The sequence below is a fragment of the Leptonychotes weddellii genome, chromosome 6 (assembly GCF_054177405.1).
Source record: "Leptonychotes weddellii isolate Sample4059 chromosome 6, ASM5417740v2, whole genome shotgun sequence".
NCBI lineage: Eukaryota > Metazoa > Chordata > Mammalia > Carnivora > Phocidae > Leptonychotes > Leptonychotes weddellii.
In genome coordinates this window covers 97904959-97916509 of record NC_138374.1, presented here as the reverse complement: position 1 = coordinate 97916509, position 11551 = coordinate 97904959, and the positions used below count along the sequence as shown (strand labels likewise).

Below are 11551 nucleotides of genomic sequence, written 5' to 3'. Positions count from 1 at the left end.
ATTAGGTCATTTTATAAAGTCTCTTTTAAGTGATGAACTAAATCAGTCTCCCAAATAACTAGAACCAGCTTTATACACAGGTGAAGTAAGCAGCCACTTCCAAGGAGTAACTAAATAGATCTATGTCTTTGTATACTTCAGTATCCCTCCTACTGCTATCTTACAGTGCTCAAAAAAAACCCAATTATTCTGGAAGCATGTACATGTTGAATGGATTATGTCACCTAGGAGGTGGGTCACATTAACTGGCTAAAATGTTTGCAGAAATATCATTAACCCTACACGATCATGGATTGCTACCTCGAGATTAACATAATGACTTTTTACTTGCAAACCTTTTAAGTTTACAAAGATTTCATAAATACTACATTGTATCATTTAAACTAACAATCCTCCCAAGGAAGTAGTCATAGAGCCTTTTTTTGTAGGTTAAAAAAACCAAACAAACAAGTCCCTGTGTCTTTCAAGGAGATATTCTCATATATAAAGATGGTTAAAAGTAATAGACAAAAGTTTTGAACATAGCACAAATGATAGTGAGGATGATGCTAAACCCTTTTATGAGTTAAGGTATAAGCCAAAGTCCTGCAAGAAAGAGATCCCCACATACAATGATTTATACAAGATAGAAAGTAGTTTCTCTTCCAGATAACATTCAGAAGCAGGTGGGTGATTCAGGATGGATGGGCAATTCTACTCCATGACGTCATCCGGGAGCAGGTTGCTATCCCATCCCCTGGTAGGCTCCTCTATGGTAGAAGCTGGTTCACCAGCATCACACAGACCTTCCAGCTGGCCTGAAGAGGAATGGGGGAGAGGAGGAGGAGCATTTCCTTTGTAAAAGATGTGACCAGGAAGGTGCATACGTCACCTATGCTCACATCTCACTGGAAAGGAATTAATCAATTGGTCACACCTAGCTACAAGAAGGGCTGAGGTGTTTGTTTGTTTGTTTGTTTTATCTCTAATTGGGCAGCCATGAGCCCATCTTAAACTCAGGAGATTGTACAACTAGAGAGGAGAGGAGAATAACAAATATTGGGAGATACCTGGCCGTCTATGCCAAACTCTTGCTTCGGTATTTTTACAGTCATGATCATACTTATACTGAAGATGCCAATAGGAGTTTTTGAAATGTCTATGGATTCCTAAAATGGGTTAACTGAAAAAATCTGTTCCATTTTACTTTTAGTTTTGCTTATTGCCTATAGCTTATCAATTCCTAAATGCTATAAATAAATAATAGGCTATCCTTGGAGACGTGTTTAAAAACATCATTATTTTGACTGAGCTTTGGGGAAATTTTATAGGTATGGAGGTAGCCCAGTGTATCTTTAGGACCTTCCGTATCCTTTCTCCTCTGTATAAGATGTACAGATATAATGTGTTACTGGAAATATTGCAAGGCAGCTTCCCTTGAGAGTATTTAAATCCCGTGGTGACAAGACACAACTAGTAAACAGTGAAAGCTGTACTATAGGAGTTCCCTCTTATCCATGGGGGATATGTTCCAAGACTTCCAGTAGATGCCTGAAAACCTGGATAGTACCAAACCCTATATATACTGCTTTTTCTTCTCGTCTTTTCTTTAAGATTTTATTTATTAATATGTGGTGTGTGTGTGTGTGAGAGAGAGAGAGAGCACAAGCAGGGGAGAGGCAGAGGGAGAGGGAGAAGCAGGCTCCCCTCTGAGCAAGAAGCCCGATGCGGGACTCAATCCCAGGACCCTGGGATCATGACCTGAGCCGAAGGCAGACGCTTAACAGACTGAGCCACCCAGGCGCCCCTATATACTGTTTTTCTATACATACACATACCTGTGATAAAGTTTGATTTATAGATTAGGCACAGTAAAAGATTTGTAACAATAGTAATAAAACAGAACAACTTTAACAATATACTGTAATAAAAGTTCTGTGAACATAGTCTCCCTCTTTCTCTCTCAAAATATCTTATTGTCGTGCACTCATCCTTTTTTTTGTGACGTGAAAGGATGAAATGTCTACGTGATGAGACGAAGGGAGGAGAATGACACAGGCACTGTGACCTAGTGTTAGGCTATTGCTGACCTTCTGACCACACGACAGAAGGAGGATCATCTGCTCTGGACACTGGTTGACCATAGGGGACTGAAACTGTAAAAGGTGAGACCACGGACAAGGGGAACTACGTATCAGTAAGTGCAGTTGCTCCTAGAACAAAAGAATGAAATATAGTAGGGGGCACCAGGGTGGCTCAGTCGTTGAGCGTCTGCCTTCGGCTCAGGTCATGGTCCCAGGGTCCTGGGATCGAGCCCCGCATCGGGCTCCCTGCTCAGCGGGGAAGCCTGCTTCTCCCTCTCCCACTCCCCCTGCTTGTGTTCCCTCTTTCGCTGTGTCTCTCTCTGTCAAATAAATAAATAAAATCTTCTAAAAAAAAAAAAAAGAATGAAATATAGTAGGATTAACATAAAAGTATTAGAGAGTTGTTATTTACTGTTCTTCTTTTTTTTTTTTTTTGGAGAGGTGGAGACTGTTAGAAGTTCCTAAGAAAACTTAGTGCTTTGCAAAGTCATTTAATTCACTTAATATTAGGTTTTGGTGACAAAGCAGGGAAAGTATGAGAGAAGTCACCAAAGGAAGTGTGTATGTATGCCAGCTAAAAGGAAGTGGTTTCCTATCACTTCCATTCTTCCGGTATGCAGGGAACCTGGATTTTAGAAACCATTTTTGTGCATTTCTGAAGTTGGTTCTTTTTTTTTTTAACTCCCAGAAATCTGATCTGTGCTTTCATTAATGGCATATTGTAGAGCTGTGCTGTTCAATAGGGTAACCACTAACCATATGTGGCTATTGAGCCCCTGAAATGTGGTTGGTTCATAAATGTAAATATACACTGGATTTCAAAGACTTATTATGAAAAAATAATGTAGGCTCTCTGATGATTTTTAACATCGGTTACATGTTTAAGTGATAATATTTTAATACATTGTGTTAAAATATATTTTGAACACTAATTTCATCTGTTTTCATTTTTTTAATGTGACTACTAAAATTTTTTTTTTAAGATTTTATTTATTTATTTGACAGAGAGAGATACAGCGAGAGAAGGAACACAAGCAGGGGGAGTGGGAGAGGGAGAAGCAGGCTTCCCACTGAGCAGGAAGCCCGATGTGGGGCTCGATCCCAGGACCCTGGGACCATGACCTGAGCCGAAGGCAGACGCTTAACGACTGAGCCACCCAGGCGCCCCTGACTACTAAAATTTTTTAAATTACATTCTGACTCATATTACTCTTCTGTTGGACGGTGCTGCTTTAGAAGTTGCATAAGAGAAAGGATCTCTTTTTCCAGGCTTGAATTGACCTACTTTATGGCACATTGTCCTAATCCAAAGGTTGCAGAATTTTAAACCAACAACCTCTCCACCCTATACTCTCTCATACACCAAATCAGTGCAAGGACACACTGATGGTGTATCCAGAGTCATGGATGTTGGGTTGAAAATTTTCTAATGATGGATGTCTTACTACTCTGCATGATGATCTTTTTCATTTATGGACAATTCTAACCATCAGAAACCCTTTACAGTGGGAAGAAATTTGGCTCTCTGTACTTTCAACTTCTAAGATGTTTTCCTTTAGCATCATTAAAATAGATCTAATGCTTCTTGCCATATGAGTCTTACCATTTAATTCAACTTAAGAAGTGCCACGTACTATGTAAGGAACTGTACAACTGTCATGCTCTCTTATCTAACCCGAGCTCAAGTCTGCTCCTCCCCAGGGCAAATAGAAAAATTCCTGTTCCTCTTCCTTGTTTGACACATTTCTTGTTTGTCAATAGAAGCTCTTTTGTCAGAACATTCATTCTCCAAAACTGCAAACCAAGTGTGTGGATAAAAGCAAGCATTATTATAAGGTGAAAATATTCACTAATAAAATGACCTCTAAAAATGTTGATCTGCACTCAACCATCCTTTTTAGTCTAACACTGGAGTCTCTAGAACACAACAGGTTCTTCCAAGATTTAAATACCAAAGGATTGAGAAGCACCGGGGGAAACTGGATGAAGCCTTTCAAAGGATGATTTTTATGATAGTGGAGCAAAATTCATATGATGTGAATTGTCTCATGCTATCAAACAATTTTTTGTCAGGAAAGGTTTTTTACAAACAAAAATACCACCACACTCATATGATAGGTATGGCCTATCACACGGCCCAAAGGTTAGATGAATGAATGTATCAGGGAATATCTAGGAATGTAAATTTTATAACCTGGAAAATAGGATACTGCATACTCTTGAAATTCTATTACATTTTCTTTCTTAATTCTGCATCCTACAATCTCAAAAAGAAAAATCCCAAATCATTACCATTTTCTCCCTTCCCTCTTGTATCCTCTTGATGTTTTTAAGTACCTTATGACACCTTATAAGGCCTTTTTGTGATCTGAGTGGTGGCCCTCAAAAGATATGTCAGTGTTTTCACCCCTGTACCCTTTGAGTGTGATCTTATTTGGATAAACGGCCTTTTCAGATGTAATTATTGGTCTCAGGTGACATTATCTGGGTGGCCCTAAAGCCAATGACAAGTGTCCTTATAAGAAACAGAAGAGAAGATGGAGAGGAGAAGGCCATGGGAAGACTGCAGCAGAGACTGGAGTTAGGCAGACACAGTCCCCAAAGCACCGGGAGCCACCAGAAGCTGGAAGAGGCAGGGAAGGATTTGCCCCCAGGGCTTTCAGAGTGAGCATGGCCTTGTGGACACCTTGATTTTGAACTTCTGTCTTCCAAAACTGTGAGCAAATAAATTTCTGTTGCTTTAAGCCTCCAAGTGTGTATCAGCTTGTCATGGCAGCCTTGGGAAACCAATACAGCCTTGCTCGTGATAAAAAGCCTTAATTTATAAACTAGCTGAGGAAAGGGGAAGGAACTAGTCAACTTTCATTCTTTACTTTTGGCCCAGGTAACCATTATACTTTTCCTTGGAATGCAGGTTGGACTGAAGGGATGAGTAACATGTCAGCCCTAAATCATATTTTGGTAATTTAAGCAAGTTATTTTGTCTCCTTGGGTCTAAGTTTGCCCACTCCTAATATAAAAATTATAAATTCAATCAGAACATCCCAAACTCACATCTTGAGGAATTCTGTTTTGGAGGATGTGAACAGGTGTACCCCTCAATATCCTCTCCCATAGTCAGAGACTGTGGGTGGATAATATTCTTTGTTCAAATAAATTGAGAAAGTGCTGGGCTGGATGTATGCTATGTGACCTCACCCCCTAGCTATGCTGATTTAGACCAGGGGGTCTTTACTGGTTCTTAGAAATGGGGGATAAGTAAACTCAGGGCTATTAAGTAGTGACAGTCCCTGCTATGGACAGAAAAGTAGAGAAGGCTACACTGCAAATTGATGAGAATCCAGCAGATGTGCCAAGAGAAGCAAAAATGGGAGACCAGGTGGCCTCAGAGATGGAGAAAGATGGAGCAATGATCTCCCGATGAATTTTGGTTTCTTTGGTTTCCAGAAGATACTTGTATGACTTGTAAACTCTCCTCTTTTTGCCTAAGCTGGTTTCAGTAGGGATTTGCTACTTGCCTCCAAATAGCATTGACTGAGACAGGAAGATTAACACTTGGTAACTAACATATTGGTACATCTCAATAAAGAAAGAAGGGCGTCTGACTGGCTCATTCAAAAGTGCATGTGACTCTTGATCTCTGGGTCATGGGTTCAAGCCCCACGTTGGGTATAGGGATTACTAAAAAAATAAATAAACTTAAATTATGTATAAAATATATATACACATATATAATATGCTTATATATGTGTATATATAAAAATATATATACTTATATATATACCCACAAAAATACAGAGAGAGGAGAAAAGTACTGTGAAACAAATCTAAGCTAAAGGCCTAAGGATGGGAGTTAAAAGCCCAGGTAAATAACAGAAGAGAAGAAAATGAATTTTACAATTTCTTTTTTTTTTTAAAGATTTTATTTATTTATTTGACAGAGAGAGACAGTGAGAGAGGGAACACAAGCAGGGGGAGTGGGAGAGGGAGAAGCAGGCTTCCCACTGAGCAGTAAGCCCAATGTGGGGCTCGATCCCAGGACCCTGGGATCATGACCCGAGCAGAAGGCAGACGCTTAACAACGGAGCTACTCAGGCACCCCGAATTTTACAATTTCACAATTAACTTCATCACTTACATCTTAGCAGTAGTTTAGTTAGTAAGAGGTAAGCATAAAATTTAGTGCGTAATCCCTGTTCTCAAGGCTTTTACTATAATCCTGCTAATTCTGAACTAATATTTTTCCCAAATAGATTCTTTTTTTTTAAGATTTTATTTATTTATTTAAGAGACAGAGAGAGAGAGTGAGAGAGGGAGCACAAGGTAGGGGGAGAGGCAGAGGGAGAGGGAGAAGGAGACTCCCCACTGAGCAGAGAGCCCAACGAGGGGCTCCATCCCAGGACTCTGGGATCATGACCTGAGCCGAAGGCAGACACTTAACTCACTGAGCCACCCAGGTGCCCCCCAAATAGATTCGTGATGACAGCTGTGTAAGGTTTATAAAGGGTCACTGGTTTTAAATAAGTGGAACAAAATTACTACTTCCATGATAATTATTACATAACTAGGAGTGAAAAAATATTTAAAGGAGTGTCTCTCATTTTTATAGGTTTACTAAATTTTAAAGAGTGATTATGAGATTGTCTTGTTCATGTAGATGTGTTTAAGAGTCTCATGCTCTACCGACTGAGCTAGCCGGGCGCCTCATGTAGATGTGTTTAAATGTTTTGTGTTCATGTATTTAATCTCATCCCCTTAATGGAGTCTATCAACTTTATCTTCAGGTGATTTTTACCCACTGAGAGAGTTTCCACCTGTGGTTTTGATCTAGAAACCACTATTTTTCAGAGAATCAAAAAGGACACGTTTACACATCAAAGGATATTCAGGCTTTTCAGACTTCAAATAATAACCATATGCTGTGTTTTTCATAGTGCGTCATGTTGTGCTTTAATGAGTGTGATCTCTTTCGTATTTGGAATTTCTTAAGGCCTATCAAGCAAGCAGTAATGGGCTTAAATAAATTCAGTTGTCTTTCATGTTAGACCTCTTGGGGGGATTCCTCAGTACTACATGCCTGAAAATAGAAACTGGATGTTCCTAACTCCCCAGTAGGCAGTCCGTTAGATCTTGCTGTGCTCAGGTGTCTGGCCCTCCGTGGTGGGAAGAAAGTGCCAGCAAGGTGGTCTGGCAGATGCCAGGGAACCAACATAGGAATTATGGGGAAGAAGATTTGAGTCAAGATCACAACTTCAAAGAAGCAGCAGAGCCCTTCAGAACATTACTCATCAAATGGTTACTTTAGGGGCTAATTTTAACTTGGCAAAGGTTTCTAGTGACTTTTTCCCTTGTGTTTATGTATCATTCCCAATTATACACTGTTGTTAATGGGCCTATGGATAGGAGTAAATGCACCCAAAGCATCCCTTAACATATGGGGTTCTAGAAAAACAGAGGATCCTTTTGCCCAATTTAAATTAAAATTTAAAATATTTTTAAATATTCACATTTTTCTGATTTTGATAGTAACACATCTTCATTGTGGAACCTGGGGGGCAGGGTGAAGGATACAAAAGACAACAAAAAACATTTAAAATCTCATCAGCCCAAGCCACTGTTTCCATTTCTGCAAAATTTCTTCCAGGCTTTTTTGCCTATGCATATATATTTAATCTTCTTGAGATTTTTTTTTCTTTAATTCAAAACCATGGCTAAGCCTTCTCCACATTATTGCAAACTATTTGTAAACAATTCTTTCCATGGTTGGTACACCCATATACGCTGAAAATAAAATAGCTCAGCAGAAAGATTTAAATGGCTCTGCTTGGTGTTTTGAAATTCAGTGCAGCAGTTTGGAGACCTGCAGAGGGAGAGAACAGTTCTCTCTTCCTTGAGTTGAGAGGAGAAACGTCCTTCCTGCAGTTTAAATGGAGACTAAATCCGCTTTATTACCTGAGCGACTATAGCTTCTACATGTGCTCATGGTATGAAGCCACCGCCAGGCACAAGTCACATTTCCAAATGGTCTAAGCTACCATATTGATGATGGAGAGTTAGATCGTGTTGGTAAGTGTCTGGTCCTAAACATGGTTTTAATGACTGTTCTATCAGTCCAGTTTCTTGGTTACCAATATTCCAGCTAATTAAAAATTTAAATATAGTTAATAATATTGTAGTAACATTGGTGACAGTGACTATACTTATCATGTGAGCACTGAGGAATGTACAGAATTGTTGAATCAATACGTTGTACACCTGCAACTAATATAATGTATGTTAATTATACCTCAACAAAAAATAAGTAAAATTTAAAAGCCATGTCACATAAAAAAAAAAAAGAGGAGATTTGGGGATATTTATTCTGAGAAAGCATATCAGTTGTTTGGAGATTTGAAATCTGTCCTGAGGAAAAGAGCTTAGAATATTGTATACAGCCCTGATAGAATGGGCCCCATGGGACAGGAATTATAGTTGATGACACTGGTGGAGGAAAAGTGGAGAATGAAAGAGTAAGATAGTTGCTCTCTAGCCATCAAAGCTATCTGGAAATGGAATAATCTTTAGGAGATAGTGAGCTCCCCAACCACAGTGGATGGCCACTTAGCAGGAAGGTTTATAAAGGGGAAAATGCAAGCACTATGGATGCATTTGCACTGGGTAAACATCAGGGTATCTTCAACCCTAACAGTCTCTGATTTCAGGAGTATATTGAGTTTCTAGACATGCAGGGAAAACTCCCTCTCCTCCAAAAGTTATGAGCCAAAATACATAGGAAATCATTAAAAGTTTCTTGGTGATGCGTAAGTAAGTGCCCAAATCAATGTTGTTAACATGATAGCCAAAGGAATTCAGAGAAAGAAGGCCTAAAATTAATGCTAGGAGCAGAATGATGTGGTCCTATGTGTTGGATAGGCAGGAAAAGAAAGATTCTTGATGAGATGGTATACTACAAGATGTAGAGTAAAATTGTTGTAAGCCCCAAAATCTTTTATTTAAAAATTTAAAAGACAACCATAGATCACAACAACGTTCTAGCAAGAAAACTAGAAGGGCAAAATCTGATACACGTGCTTTGAAAAATGTTATATCCTGAGGATCATATTTTAATAGGAAAAGGAGAGGGGTTAGGAATATTTACAGATCAGTTACCTTAGAGTTATAAGGAATAAAGATGGGATAAATGTGTTTTGTGTCAGGGAACAGAGTTTCTAGTTAATTTAACATTTTTTGTTTCATTTTGTTTTACTTTTGAGAAGGCAAAAGAACTTTCCCTCAAAGCATTGAGTGGAGTGGGTGTGTGTTTATAATTATCCCCCAAGGACTGTAACCTTTTCTGAAGACTATGATTGTTTGCTATAGAAAACTGGTGTCCATTATTAGCATGTTTATTGTACAGAATTGTGCTTGTTTTGCTGAGATTATATGCTATGTCACAGGTCAAATTTTCTCACTCACCTTGAGATAATTAACATGTTGATCATGATCACTGATCTTGTTATAGTTGATCAAAGCAGCTTGTAAACAATGTGAATTCTGTTGCTAAGATAGGGAGAAAAATCCCTTTTGGACCTTTCTTCTTAGTTGTAAAAAATATTTTTCAATGAAAGATTCATTTTCAAACCCAGTGCAAAACTCAAGATTCTTTGATAGGCCAAAGGATTTGAGTTGGGAGTGATCATGTTTTGTTCACCTAATGGTGAGTGGGGCTACAGCAGCACATAGATGTTGGGGAAGTATGTGATGGGAACCAATACGTCTGTGTGTTTATGGTTAACGTAGTACAGAGGCAAGAGTATGGGTTTTGTTCATAGTACAGGAGTCATTTGAATCCTGGTGAGGTCAGCTGATTGCATTGATGGTCCCAGTTAATGGCTTACCTGGACTCATGCCCAGTGCAATGTGACTTTGCAGCTCTTCCCATCCCTTGAATCTTGGCCAGTCTTGTGACTTGCCTTGGTCTGTAGAGTAAGGCAGAAGGGATGTTGCAGCAGTTCTGAGCCCAGGTCTCAAGAAGCTTTTGGTTTTCCTCCTCCTCCTTCTCTCTCTCTCTCTCCTCCTCCTACCTCCTACCTTCTCTCTCTCAACCTTGCTTGCACCACATGTATAAGCCCAAAACAGCCTGCTGAAGGGAGAGACCACACGGAGTAGAGCCCCATTGTCCCAAACACCTCTAGGCTAGATTGACATACAGCCAGCCCCCAAACATGTCGAGAGAGCCAGCCAAGATCAGAAGATCTCTCTACCTGATGTCTGGCTTGCAGTCTTCTGAACAATACTAAATGGTTACTGTTTTAAGCCACTGAGTTTTAGAATGGTTTTGCTTTGTAGCAATTGCTAAATGATGCACCTGGTTCAACTAGTTACTAGCTGTGTAATCTTCAGGAAGTTGCTTAACTTCTCTGAGTCTCATTTTATTCATCTGGACTTAAATGTCTCTTTTAATGATCTCTTTTAATCCTTGCCATAACCTTGTGATGCGCGTACTGTTATTCCCATTTCACAAACTGGTTCTTATAAAGGTCAAATAATTAGCCCAAGTTCACACAATAAGTTGACAGCCATGCAATTTTCTCATAAATGACCTCAATGAAAGTAAATCAAGTTTATAAGCAAACTTAATGAAGAATTCTAAAATGTGATCTAAAGGTGGAGAGGCTCATTTATATTTAAGAATACTTCCCTTAAGTTGAGTAACAGAAGTTTTCAGTGCAGAAAAGATAACCCACAGTCTGAATGCAACTAGGGTGAGCATCTGCCTCTCTGTTCCCAGGGCCTAGCAGAGTCCACAGCACATTAGTAGGTATCAATAAATATTTTTGGAAAAAATTACCCCATGAATGAATCCTGATGGTGCATGGAAAATATCATTTATTCTAAGACCTGAATAGAAAATTTAAGGGTTCAAAACTTGAAGCCTCTGACAGATAAAAATTAAAATACCTTCCTTTTTCCCCACATGATCTCCCTCAAACCAACGTACCAAAAAACTGTCCCCCACATGATTCAAGAGGCTGCATAGAATGTGGAGGCAGGGAGGGAAGGGAGAGTTAGTATTATCACCAAAAGCCACCCCTTAGCTTCAAAATCACTTCAGTACCTTGGAGGAATTCCCCAACACATAAACCCACTTTCCCACCCCAACAGTTTCACTTAGAATTGCTAATATAAAGAGAGACCTCACCACTACACTTATGTATCCTTTCGTATAGAGACCAGAGGGGGAAAATTAATCCATGAATTTGGCTTCCATGAATTAAACCACAATGGATCTGCAGAAGGTCTGGATCAGCATCCAGAGAGGCCACGAGATTCCTGAAAAGAGTGTGTAGGGGTTGGTATAAAGAGGTCTTGATAAAAATGTTCTTCAGGTTATCTGTAGGCAGCTAGAGTTTGGATTCTAGAACATGACAGAAAAGAAGTAAGTGAGGCAGGACATAAAAGGCAGGCTCAATAGGTTCAAAACCAAATGTGAAATTTCTTGAGTAGTC

The 11551-nt window shown here is 39.3% G+C and overlaps 1 long non-coding RNA gene across 1 annotated transcript; it reads right to left on the bottom strand.

Moving 5' to 3' along the window:
* On the bottom strand, window positions 1–11287 carry LOC145722056 (uncharacterized). The gene is made up of 3 exons (XR_014146090.1): window positions 9941–11287; window positions 9519–9602; window positions 1–797 (listed from the first exon to the last, which is right to left on the bottom strand). It is a non-coding gene; the product is annotated as an uncharacterized LOC145722056 (long non-coding RNA).
* Window positions 11288–11551: the final 264 nt, after the last annotated feature.